A 13957-nucleotide genomic window follows, 5' to 3' on the forward strand; every position below is an offset into this window, starting at 1 on the left:
ACACGCTGAGAGCCACAGGCCAGGACAAAGCCCAAGCCATTGTATTGTGATGTCCTTGTTGGGGTGTTGGCCAGGAAACTCCAGTCTGTGGGCAGGGTTGATGTTTGTTTAGTGGAGCAGCTTGGGTTTTACTTCAAAGGTTGGGGCTTTGGTGAAGGAGCTAATTAAAATACTCCATCCTTCTGAAGTCATCTTCATTAGGCTTTCAAAAGGAAAACAAACAGATGTTAATAGGTACTCCTGTTTATTCACTGTTGGTGTTTGTCAACAATGAGATGCTCCAGACTAGAAATTCTTGAGGTTTGCCGCCCAAGGACCCTTCCAACTCTCCTTATTCCACCAAAAGAGGCCTGGGTGACAGGACTTGCTTCCCAAGGAAAAAGAAGAATCAGTACTATCAGAGGTGGTTCAGAGTAAGAGCTCAGCCTGCTGTGATGTCAGACAGATGTCAATGAAAAAATGTTACCTGCAAAATCAGTAAACAAATGTGTCACAACCCTCAAGCCATCACATTACAGCTGCCCCTATGATGAGCCCCGAGGGAACTCAGGATAGAAACAAGATGCTCCCCATCTAGAGGTCAGCCACTGCAGCCACCCCCCGAAGGTGCACCCTGAGGAGACTCAGGATGAGAAAGCACAGGCCCAGATAGCTGAGGTGCATATCAAAGGAATGATTTCAGAAAGCCCAGATGCTTGCATCTTCCCATACATAGAAAAGTGCTAAATTCCTTAACTTGAGATACCTGGTTTTCTCTAATTAACAGTAATCTTTTGATGTTCCGACTACATGCTCTTTGTTGCAAAAACTACTATATATCTTGGCTTCTCTCTTACCTCTTTGGAAGCAGTCTCAGAGCTATCTGAGATGCTGTGTCCCAGGCTTAAGTCCTCAGTTTTGTCCACCAAATAAAACATAACTCTCAACTTTTAGGTTGTGCATTTTTTTGCAGTCGACACAGATCTGGTAGCTAATCCTAGTTCTAGTACTTACTGGCATTATCACTTTAAGCAAGTCACTTAACTGTTTAGGGCCTCAGTTTCCTTGTCTATAACATGGGGACTGAAACAGTCCTTACAGCGTAGAGTAAATGTAAAGAATGAATGAGATGAGAAAAAAAAAAGAATGAGATGGTGCATGTGAAACACTTAGCATAGTGTGGGAGCATGAACTAGATGCTCAGTAAATGGTGTTGCTGATTGTTACTCTTGATAATATTTAAAGATATTAAAAGATCCCTCAGGACTTCCTCTTGGGAGAACACCAGAATCACAACTAACTGCTAAACAATCATTGACAGGAAGACACTGGAACTCACCAAAAAAGATGTCCAATGACAAAGGAGAAGCCACAATGAGATGGTAGGAGGGGTGCAATCACAATAAAATCAAATCCCATTACCACTGGGTGGGTGACTCACAAACTGGAGAACAATTATAACACAGAAGTCCACCCACTGGAGTGAAGGCTCTGAGCCCCACGTCAGGCTTCCCAACCTGGGGGTCTGGCAATGGGAGGAGGAATTCTCAGAGAATCAGACTTTGAAGGCTAGCAAGATTTGACTGCAGGACGTCGACGGGACTGCGGGAAATAGAGACTCCACTCTTGGAGGGCACACAAAAGAGTGTGAACATCAGGACCCAGGGGGAAGGAGCAGTGACCCCGCTGGAAACTGAATCAGACCTACCTGTTAGTGTTGGAGGGTCTCCTGCAGAGGCAGGGGGTGGCTATGGCTCACCCCTGTGGGGACAGGGACACTGGCAGCAGAAGCTCAGGGAAGTAATCCTTGGCATGAGCCCTCCCAGAGTCCACCATTAGTCCCACCAAAGAGCCTGTAGGCACCAGTGCTGGATCGCCTCAGGCCAAACAACAAACAGGGAGGGAACTCAGCCCCACCCATCAGCAGACAGGCAGATTAAAGTTTTACTGAGCTCTGCCCACCAGAGCAATACCTAGCTCTACCCACCACCAGTCCCTCCCATCAGGAAGCTTGCACAAGCCTCTTAGCTAGCCTCATCCACTAGAGGGCAGACAGCAGAAGCAAGAAGAATTACAGTCCTGCAGCCTGTGGAATGAAAACCACATTCACAGAAAGATAGACAAAGTGAAAAGGCCAAGGACTATGTACCAGATGAAGGAAGAAGATAAAACCCCAGAAAAACAACTAAATGAAGTGGAGATAGGCAACCTTCCAGAAAAAGAATTCAGAATAATGATAGTGGAGATGATCCAGGACCTCGGGAAAAGAATGGAGGTAAAGATCGAGAAGATGCAAGAAATCTTTTAAAAAGACCTAGAAGAATTAAAGAACAAACAGAGATGAACAATACAATAACTGAAATGAAAAATACACTAGAAAGAATCAATAGCAGAACGATTGAGGCAGAAGAACAGATAAGTGACCTGTAAGACAAAATGATGGAAATCACTGCTGTGGAACAGAATAAAGAAAAAAGACTGAAAAGAAATGAAGACAGCCTAAGAGACCTCTGGGACAACATTAAACACAACAACATTCGCATTATAGGGATTCCAGAAGGAGAAGAGAGAGAAAGGACCTGAGAGAATATTTGAAGAGACTATAGTCGAAAACTTCCCTAACATGGGAAAGGAAATACCCACCCAAGTCCAGGAAGTGCAGAGTCCCAGGCAGGATAAACCCAAGGAGAAACATGCTGAGACACATAGTAATCAAGTTGAGAAAAATTAAAGACAAAGAAAGATTATTAAAAGCAACAAGGGAAAAATGACAAATAACATACAAGGGAACTCCCATAAGGTTAACAGCTGATTTCTCAGCAGAAATTCTACAAGCCGGAAGGGAGTGGCACAATTTATTTAAAGTGATGAAAGGGAAGAACCTACAACCAAGAATATTCTACCCAGCAAGTATCTCATTCAGATTTGATAGAGAAATCAAAAGCTTTACAGACAAGCAAAAGCTAAGAGAATTCACCACCAAACCAACTCTACAACAAATGCTAAAGGAACTTCTGTAAGTGGGAAACACAAGAGAAAAAAAGGGGCCTACAGAAACAAACCCAAAACAATTAAGAAAATGGTAACAGGAACATACATATCAATAATTACCTTAAATGTGAATGGATTAAATGCTCCAACCAGAAGACACAGGCTGGCTCAATGGATACAAAAACAAGACCTGTATATATGCTGTCTACAAGAGACCCACTTCAGACCTAGGGACACATACAGACTGAAAGTGAGGGGATGGAAAAAGATATTCCATGCAAGTGGAAATCAAAAGAAAGCTGGAGGGCTTCCCTGGTGGCGCAGTGGTTGAGAGTCCGCCTGCCGATGCAGGGGATACGGGTTCGTGCCCCGGTCCGGGAGGATCCCACATGCCGCGGAGCGGCTGGGCCCGTGGGCCATGGCCGCTGGGCCTGCGCGTCCGGAGCCTCCTGTGCCCCGCAATGGGAGAGGCCGCAGCAGTGAGAGGCCCGCGTACCACAAAAAAAAAAAAAAAAAAAAAAAAAAAAAGAAAGCTGGAGTGGCATTACTCTTATCAGATAGAATAAACCTTTAAATAAAGAATGTTACAAGAGACAGGGAAGGACACTACGTAATGATCAAGGGATCAATCCAAGAAGAAGGGCTTACCTGGTGGTGCAGTGGTTAGGAATATGCCTGCCAGTGCAGGGGACATGGGTTCAGACCCTGGTCCAGGAAGATCCCACATGCTATGGAGCAGTGAAGCCTGTGAACCACAACTCCTAAGACTGCACTCTATTGCCCACGAGCCACAGCTACTGAAGCTCGTGCACCTAGACCCCATGCTCCACAACAAGAGAAGCCACCACAATGAGAAGCCCACACACTGCAAGGAAGAGTAACCCTTGCTCGCTGCAACTAGAGAAAGCCTGCACACAGCAACGAAGACCCAACACAGCCAAAAATAAATATATAAATTTATAAAAAACATACAAGAAGAAGATATAACACTTATAAATATATATGCATCCAACACAGGAGCACCTCAATACATAAGGCAAATGCTAACAGCTATAAAAGAGGAAATCAACAGTAACACAATAGTTACTGTCGTAACTATCGTAATAGTGGGAGACTTTAGCACTTCACTTACACCAATGGACAGATAGTTCAGACAGAAAATTAATAAGTAAACACAAGCTTTAAATGACACATTAGACCAGATAGATTTAACTGATATTTATAGGACATTCCATCCGAAAACATCAGATTACACTTTCTTCTCAAGTGCACATGGAACATTCTCTAGGATACATCACATCTTGGGTCACAAATCAAGCCTCAGTAAATTTAAGAAAATTGAAATCATATCAAACCTATTTTCCAACCACAACGCTATGGTTTATTAGAAATAAATTACAGGGAAGAAAACAGATACAGCCACTATGGAGAACAGTATGGAGGTTCCTTAAAAAACTCCAAATAGAACTACCATACGACCCTGCAATCCCACTACTGGGCATATACCCTGAGAAAACCATAATTCAAAAAGAGTCATGTACCAAAATATTCATTGCATCTCTATTTACAATAGCCAGGACATGGAAGCAACCTAAGTGTCCATCAGCAGATGAATGGATAAAGAAGATGTGGCACATATATACAATGGAATATTACTCAGCCATAAAAAGAAATGAAACTGAGTTATTTGTAATGAGGTGGATAGACCTGGAGTCTGTCATACAGAGTGAAATAAGTCAGAAGGAGAAAAACAAATACTGTATGCTAACACATATATATGGAATCTAAGAAAAAAACATCATGAAGAGACTAGGGGTAGGACGGGAATAAAACACAGACCTACTAGAGCATAGACTTGAGGATATGGGGAGGGGGAAGGAAGGGTAAGCTGTGACAAAGTGAGAGAGTGGCAGGAACATATATACACTACCGAATGTAGGGTGGATAGCTAGTGGGAAGCAGCCGCATGGCACAGGGAGATCAGCTCGGTGATTTGTGACCACCTAGAGGGGCGGGATAGGGAGGGTGGGAGGGAGGGAGATGCAAGAGGGAAGAGATATGGGAACATATGTATATGTATAACTGATTCACTTCGTTGTAAAGCAGAAACTAACACACCATTGTAAAACAGTTATACTCCAATAAAGATGTAAAAAAAAAAAGAATGATAGGTCAATAGATGTAAAAATCCCCAATAAAATACTAGCAAACTTAACTTAGGCAAATTAAAAGGATGCCATGACCAAGTGGAAAAAAAACAAAACAAAAAACACAAACAAAAAAACCACAAACTCATGGAGGCTAAACAATACAGTACTAAATAACCAAGAGCTCACTGAAGAAATCAAAGAGGAAATAGAAAAATACCTAGAGACAAATGACAATGAAAACACAACAATCCAAAGCCTATGGGATGCAGCAAAAGCAGTTCTAAGAGGGAAGTTTATAGCAATACAATCCTACCTCAAGAAACAAAAATCTCAAATAAACAATCTAACCTTACACCTAAGGGAACTAGAGAAAGAGGAACAAACAAAACCCAAAGTTAGTGGAAGGAAAGAAATCATAAAGATCAGAGCAGAAATAAATGATATAGAAACAAAGAAAACAGTAGCAAAGATCAATAAAACTAAAAGCTCGTTCTTTGAGAAGAGAAACAAAATTGATAAACCATTAGCCAAACTCATCAAGAAAAAGAGGGAGAGGACTCAAATCAATAAAATTAGAAATGAAAAAGAAGTTAACAGACACCACAGAAATACAAAGGCATCCTAAGAGATGACTGACTGCAAGCAACTCTATGCCAATAAAATGGACAACATGGAAGAAATGGACAAATTCTTATAACCTTCCAAGACTGAATCAGGAAGAAATAGAAAATATGAACAGACCAATCACAAGTAATGAAATTGAAACTATGATTAAAAATCTTCCAACAAACAAAGGCCCAGGACCAGATGGCTTCACAGATGAATTCTATCAAACATTTATCAAACTTCCAAAAAATTGCAGGGGAAGTAACACTCCCAAACTCATATTATGAGGCCACCATCACCCTGATAGCAAAACCAGACAAAGCTACTACAAAAAAAGAAAATTACAGACCAGTATCACTGATGAATATAGATGCAAAATCTTCAACAGAATACTAGCAAACAGAATCCAACAACACATTAAAAGGATCATATACCATGATCAAGTGGGATTCACCCTAGGGATTCAAGGATTCTTCAATATATGCAAATCAATCAATGTGATACACCATATTAACAAATTGAAGAATAAAAACCATATGATCATCTCAACAGATACAGAAAAAGCTTTTGGCAAAATTCAACATCCATTTATGATAAAAACTCTGCAGAAAGTGGGCATAGAGGGAACCTACCTCAGCATAATAAAGGCCGTATATGACAAACCCACTGCAAACATCATTCTCAATGATGAAAAACTGAAAGCATTTCCTCTAAGATCAGGAACAAGACAAGGATGTCCACTCTCGCCACTCTTATTCAACATAGTTTTGGAAGTCCTTGCCATGACAATTAGAGAAGAAAAAGAAATAAGAGGAATGCAAATTGGAAAAGAATTAAAACTGTCACTGTTCAGATGACATGATACTATATGTAGACAATCCTAAAGATGCCACTAGAAAACTATTAGAGCTAATCAATGAATTTGGTAAAGCCACAGGATACAAAATTAATGCACAGAAATCTCTTGCATTCCTATACACTAACAACGAAAAATCAAAAAGAGAAATTAAGCTGACAATCCCATTCACCGTTGCAACAAAAGGAATAAAATACCTAGGAATAAACCTACCTAAGGAGGTAAAAAACCTGTACTCAGGAAACTGTAAGACACTGATGAAAGAAATCAAAGATGACACAATCAGGTCTCATTGAACGCGGCAGCAGCTTTCCAGATTGCTGTTTTCTCCTCCAGCGGACCCAGGCCTGTGCTCCAGCAACCATGTCTAAGGGACCTGCAGTTGGCATTAATCTTGCACCACCTATTCTTGTGTGGGTATCTTCCAGCATGGAAAGATGGAAATAATTGCCAGTGATCAGGGGAACCGAACTACCCCAAGCTATGTCACCTTTACTGATACTGAATGATTGATTGGTGTTGCTGCAAAGAACCAAGTTGCAAGAATCCCACCAACACGGTTTTGGTTTTTTTTTTTTTTTTTTTTTTTTGCGGTATGCGGGCCTCTCACTGTCGTGGCCTCTCCCGTTGTGGAGCACAGGCTCTGGACGCGCAGGCTCAGTGGCCATGGCTCACGGGCCCAGCCTCTCCGCGGCATGTGGGATCTTCCCGGACCGGGGCACGAACCCCTGTCCCCTGCATTGGCAGGCAGATTCTCAACCACTGCGCCACCAGGGAAGCCCCCCCAACACGGGTTTTGATGCCAAACGCCTCATTGGACGAAGATTTGATGATCTGTTGTCCAGTCTGATATGAAGCATTAGCCCTTTATAGTGGTGAATGATGCAGGCAAGCCTAAGGTTCAAGTCGAATACAAGGGAGAGACAAAAAGTTTCTATCCAGAGGAGGTGTCATCCATGGTTTTGACAAAGATGAAGGAAATAGCAGAAGCCCTACCCTGGGAAGACTGTTACTAATGCTGTTGTCACAGTACCTGCTTACTTTAATGATTCTCAGCGTCAGGCTACCAAAGATGCTGGAACTATTGCTGGGCTCAATGTACTTAGAATCATCAACAAGCCAACTGCTGCTGCTGTTGCCTATGACTTAGACAAAAAGATTGGAGTAGAAGGAAATGTGCTGATCTTTGATTTAGGTGGTGGCACTTTTGATGTGTGAGTCCTCACTATTGAGGATGGAATATTTGAGGTGAAGTCTACAGCTGGAGATACCCACTTAAGTGGAGAAGACTTTGACAACCGGATGGTCAACCATTTTATTGCAGATTTCAAGTTCAAGCACAAGAAGAGCATCAGTGAGAACAAGAAGGCTGTCCGTTGCCTTCGTATTGCTTGTGAGCATGCTAAGCGCACTATCTCTTCCAGCACCCAGGCCACTATTGAGATTGATTCCCTCTATGAAGGAATCAACTTCTATACCTCAGTTACCCGTGCCTGATTTGAAGAACTGAATGCTGACCTGTTTCGTGGCACACTGGACCCTGTGGAGAAAGCCCTTTGGGATGCCAAGCTAGACAAGTCTCAGATCCATGATATTGTCCTGGTGGGTGGTTCAACCTGCATCCCCCAAAATCAGAAACTTCTACAGGACTTCTTCAGTGGGAAAGAACTGAATAAGAGCATCAACCCTGATGAGGCTGTTGCTTATGGTGCAGCTGTCCAGGCAGCCATTTTATCTGGAGACAAATCTGAAAATGTTCAAGACTTGCTGCTGTTGGATGTCACTCCTCTTTCCCTTGGAATTGAAACTGCTGGTGGAGTCATGACTGTCCTCAAGCGCAACACCACCGTTCCCACCAAGCAGATGCAGACCTTCACAACCTACTCGGAGAGCCAGCCCGGTATTCATTCAGGTTTATGAAGGTGAGCGTGCCATGACCAAGGATAACAACCTGCTTGGCAAGTTTGAACTCACAGGCATACCTCCTGTGGTGTGTTCCTCAGATTGCAGTCACTTTTGATACTGATGCCAATGTCATCTTCAATGTCCCTGCTGTGGATAAGAGCACAGGAAAAGAGAACAAGATTACCATCACTAATGACAAGGGCCGTTTGAGCAAGGAAGACATTGAACGCATGTTTCAGGAATCAGAGAAGTACGAAGCTGAAGATGAGAAACAGCAGGATGAGTTGTCTTCAAAGAATTGTCTTGAATCCTATGCTTTCAACATGAAAGCTAGTGTTGACGATGAGAAACTTCAAGGCAAGATTAATGATCAGGACAAACAGAAGATTCTTGGTAAGTGTAATGAAATAATCAACTGGCTTGATAAGAACCAGACTGCAGAGAACGAAGAGTTTGAACATCAGCAGAAGGAGCTGGAAAAAGTCTGCAACCCCATCATTACCAAGCTGTACCAGAGCTCAGGAGGCATGCCAGGAGGAATGCCAGGAGGAATACCCGGGGGCTTCCCTGGTGGTGGAGCTCCTGCATCTGATGGTGCCTTCTCTGGGCCCACCATTGAAGAGGTTGATTAAGCCAACCTAGCATAGATGTAGCATTGTTCCACAAAACATTGAAGGACACAAATTTGTAGCAAATTCCATGGCAGTTTTAAAATTGAGCTGCTGTAATAAACTTGGCATTCTTGATACTTGAACATGGAATATGTGCACAGGGAAAGGAAATAACACTGCACTTTACAAGCACTGTATTGTAAGGGAAAATGCAATATCAAAACAGTATTTAAAATTGGCACCATAAAAAAAAAATGACACAAACAGATGTAGAGATATACCATATTCTTGGATTGGAACAATCAATATTGTGAAAATGACTGTACTACCCAAAGCAATCTACAGAGTCAATGCAATCCCTGTCAAATTACCAGTGGCAGTTTTTACAGAAGTAGAACAAAAAATCTTAAAATTTGTATGGAGACACAGAAGACTCTGAATAGTCAAAGCAATCCTGAGGGAAAAAAACAGAGCTGGAGGAATCAGACTCCCTGACTTCAGACTATACTACAAAGCTACAGTAATCAAGACAATATGGTACTGGCACAAAAACAGAAATATAGATCAATGGAACAGGATAGAAAGCCCAGAGATAAACTCACGCACCTATGGTCAACTGATCTATGACAAAGGAGACAAGGATATACAGTGGAGAAAAGACAGTCTCTTCAATAAGTGGTGCTGGGAAAACTGGACAGCTACATGTAAAAGAATGAAATTAGAACACTCCCTAACACCATACACAAAAATAAACTCAAAATGGATTAAAGACCTAAATGTAAGACCAGACACTATAAAACTCTTAGAGGAAAACATAGGAAGAACACTCTTTGACTTGACATAAATCACAGCAAGATCCTTTTTGATCCACCTCCTAGAGTAATGGAAATAAAAACAAAAATAAACAAATGGGACCTAATGAAGCTTAAAAGCGCTTGCATAGCAAAGGAAACTATAAACAAGATGAAAAGACAACCCTCAGAATGGGAGAAAATATTTGCAAACAAAGCAACAGACAAAGGATCAATCTCCAAAATATATAAACAGCTCATGCAGCTCAGTATCAAAAAAACAAGCAACCCAATCAGAAAATGGGCAGAAGAACTAAATAGACGTTTCTCCAAGGAAGACATACAGATGGCCAAGAGGCACATGAAAAGCTTCTCAACATCACTAATTATTAGAGAAATGCAAATCAAAGCTACAATGAGGTATCACCTCACACCAGTTAGAATGAGCATCATCAGAAAATCTACAAACAACAAATGCTAGAGAGGGTGTGGAGGAAAGGGAACCCCCTTGCACTCTTGGTAGGAATGTAAATTGATACAGCCACTGTAGAGAACAGTATGGAATTTCCTTAAAAAACTAAAAATAGAATTACTATATAACCCAGGGATCCTACTACTGGGCATATACCGAGAGAAAAAACATAATTCAAAAAGACACATGTACCCCAATGTTCATTGCAGCACTATTTACAATAGCCAGATCATGGAAGCAACCTAAATGCCCATCGACAGATGAATGGATAAAGAAGATGTGGTACATATATACAATGGAATATTGCCATAAAAAGGAATAAAATTGGGTCATTTGTAGAGACGTGGATGGACCTACAGACTGTCATTGAGAGTGAAGTAAGTTAGAGAAAAACAAATATCCTATATTAACACATATATGTGGAACCTAGAAAAATGGTACAGATGAACTGGTTTGCAAGGCAGAAATAGAGACACCAATGTAGAGAACAAATGTATGGACACCAAGGGTGGAAAGCAGGTAGTGGGGAGTGGTGGTGGGATGAATTGGGAAATTGGGATTGACATATATACACTAATATGTATAAAATAGATAACTAATAAGAACGTACTGTATAAAATAAAATAAAATAAATAAGTAAAAGATCCCTCAAGATTGACAGGGTCTTCCTGAGCTTTCTGGTTTTTTTGTTTTTTAAAAAATTTATCTATTTATTTATTTTTGGCTGCGTTGGTCTTCATTGCTGTGTGTGGGCTTTCTCTAGTTGCAACGAGCAGGGACTACTCTTCAGTGCGGTGCACGGGCTTCAGTAGTTGTGGCACATGGGCTCAGTAGTTTTGGCACGTGGGCCCTAGAGTACAGGCTCATTAGTTGTGGCTCATGGGCTTAGCTGCTCTGCAACATGTGGGATCTTCCTGGACCAGGGCTCAAACCCGTGTCCCCTGCATTGGCAGGTGGATTCTTAACCACTGCACCACCAGGGAAACCCCTGAGCTTTCTGGAGAAAACTGGGAGAAGGTTAAAATGAGAGGTTCTCTGCCTGGAGCCCAGCCCTGGAAGAACATGGCAGAGTGATGAACCTGAGCTCTGATGAACCCATCACTTCCATATGAGGTTCCTCTGCGATAGATGAGGCCTTACCCGTGAAGAGTCTTAGAGGACCCAAAGGCCCAAGCACCCTAGGACGAAGCAGCCTGGGGTTTTGTCAGATCAGCCCAAAACCTGCTGGTTCTAGTTACCTGTGCTGTAGCCTCAGGCAAATCACACAGCCGCTAGGGCTTCAGTTTGATTCCAGAGATAAGATCTGCCTCATGGATTAGTAGAGGAATAAATAAGAAACACAGAATGCTTAGCATGATTCCTTAGCAAAACCCGCTCAACAAATAGCTGCTCTGCTTCTTGTGATTTTTATGGTACAGCCATAGATTGAGAATCAAGAAGGTAGCATAGTGCTGCAGTTACAGATTGGGGGCTCTGGAATGAGACTGTCTGGGTTCAAATTCTATCACCATTCACTAGTTTTGTGACCCTGAGCAAATAAAGTCTCTGTCCTTCAGTTTACTTATCTGTGAAATGGGGATAGTAATTTTATCCGCTCCATGGAGTTATTGGAAGGACTAAATGACTTAATACATGTAAAATGCTTATAGTCGTGGCTGGAACAGAGTATGTGCTCAGAGAAGTGTCATCATCATCATCATTGATGTGGATGGACTACTCTGAGAAAGCCTGTGCTGTTGAAAGAACACTTGGCAAGGAGTATAGAACACTGGGCCAGGCCCTAGCCCCTCCTCCTGCCCAGTAGTCTTGCTTGCTCTCAGGCCCTAGTGCAACTTCCTCTTCTGAGTGTCCTGGGAGACCTCAGCCCTTTTGACCACATTCCAGTCTGCCCCACTGCCTGTCCTGGTACAGGTCCCTGTCTGTGACCCAGTCTCTGCTCATTCTACTTGAATTCCTTATCTTGAACCAGTTTCCATACCTCCACCTCATCTACATTCCTCCTCTGTCCTGTAGCTCTGCCACCCACCCAGGCCCAGGGCACTTCAAGGTGCAGTCCCTGGAGGCAGAGTGTTACCCCAGGTCTTGCCCAGGCTTGTGGCCACCATGCTGACACCAAAAGAGAGTTGGAAAACATATTTAAAGCTAGATTGGATAGATAATGAAATTCCCTGAATACTGTAGCCAGTGCACATATACATTTTACTGATTTACTTTAGTATTCTTATGATAAGGCCAAAGACTAGAGCTTGTACAGGAAACCTAGTGACTGAGTATCTGGGCCATTCTAGCAGATAAATAGTAGATTATATCTTTTTTTGGTAAAATTCACAGTCTTCTTGGTATAGTTCCTCCTGGTTAGATGAGCAGGATGCCCTAGCTCTTGCCCAATTGAGGCTGCCACTTTAGGCATTATTTGAGATGTCATGTCTAGGCTTGTAGACATGTTTTTGATTGACTATGCAAGCTAAGTCGTCCCTGATCCGACCCCTACCTACCTGCTTGCCAAGACTTTTTAGATTATAACTTTTTTGTTGAAGTATAACACATGCACAGAAAAGTGCACAAATCATTAGTGTACAATTCAATGAATTTTCACGAAATGATGAGTAACCAACACTCACATTAAGAAACAGGGATGTTACCAACATCCACAAAAGCCCCCTTTTCACCCTCTTCCAGTCACTCCTTCCAACTCTGTTTTTGCCATGTTGAGCTAATTACAGTCTCTGCCCCTCCACCCCCAGCACACCATTCTTTCCCTCGCCCTCCTGCCTGTGCACATGCTCTTCCCTTGGACTGCCGGCCTCATCTACTCATTGTTCAAAACTCAGGTGTCAGCTTCCCCCGATGCGCTCCGAATACTTCCTTTGTACTTTCCTTCTGTATTTTGTCATTGTTTACTGGGAGCTCCCTGAGGACAGAGACTGTCTGAGTCACCAGTCTCCCGCACCCAGCACGGCTTGGCATAGAGCAGACACTCCAGAAATGTTGGTGTGTTGCATGGTTCATCTAAAATATCTGAAGACACCTTTTACTTTTATTTTCCCTGCCCCTACCCCAAGCACATAGCCTCCTCTTGCCTTCCTAACCCATTCTTCTTGCCTCTTCTAGTTTTTTAAAAAAACATGTCAGGCCTGTCTGAGTCTCTTGTGTGCCTCCATCCTCCCCCTTACTTTTGCTCAGACTGTGCATGTGCCCCATCCACACCTGCCCCAGCATCCCACACACCAGGCTCCTGACTGTTGCAGCACCACGTTTCTGCCCCCAGACCAGAGGCCTCAGCCATCCGATGGTTTACTCCACATTCTCTGTGCTGGTTCCCTACTGCAAGTCCTCAACTGCTCTTCTGCAGGCTCTCTTTTATTCAAGAGTCAGATTTATTTTGTGCTTTGCCCATGTTTCATTACTCTGTGTTTTTTTGTTTCAGTTATTTTAAAAAATATCTTTATTGGAGTATAATTGCTTTAAAATGTTGTGTTAGTTTCTGCTGTACAACTAAGTGAATCAGCTATATGTATACATATATCCCCATATCCCCTCCCTCTTGAGCCTCCCTCCTGCCCTCCCTATCTCACCCGTCTAGGTCGTCACAAAGT

The 13957-nt window shown here is 42.5% G+C and overlaps 1 protein-coding gene and 1 pseudogene across 3 annotated transcripts in view; both read left to right on the forward strand.

Moving 5' to 3' along the window:
* Positions 1 to 13957, forward strand: part of PIGU (phosphatidylinositol glycan anchor biosynthesis class U) — a 116853-nt gene that overhangs the window by 42950 nt on the left and 59946 nt on the right. The gene's annotated exons all lie outside the window — the stretch shown is intronic.
* LOC131741828 (heat shock cognate 71 kDa protein-like) lies at positions 6946 to 9119 on the forward strand (annotated as a pseudogene).

This window comes from Kogia breviceps, chromosome 14 (genome assembly GCF_026419965.1).
Source record: "Kogia breviceps isolate mKogBre1 chromosome 14, mKogBre1 haplotype 1, whole genome shotgun sequence".
Taxonomy (NCBI): Eukaryota; Metazoa; Chordata; class Mammalia; order Artiodactyla; family Physeteridae; genus Kogia; species Kogia breviceps.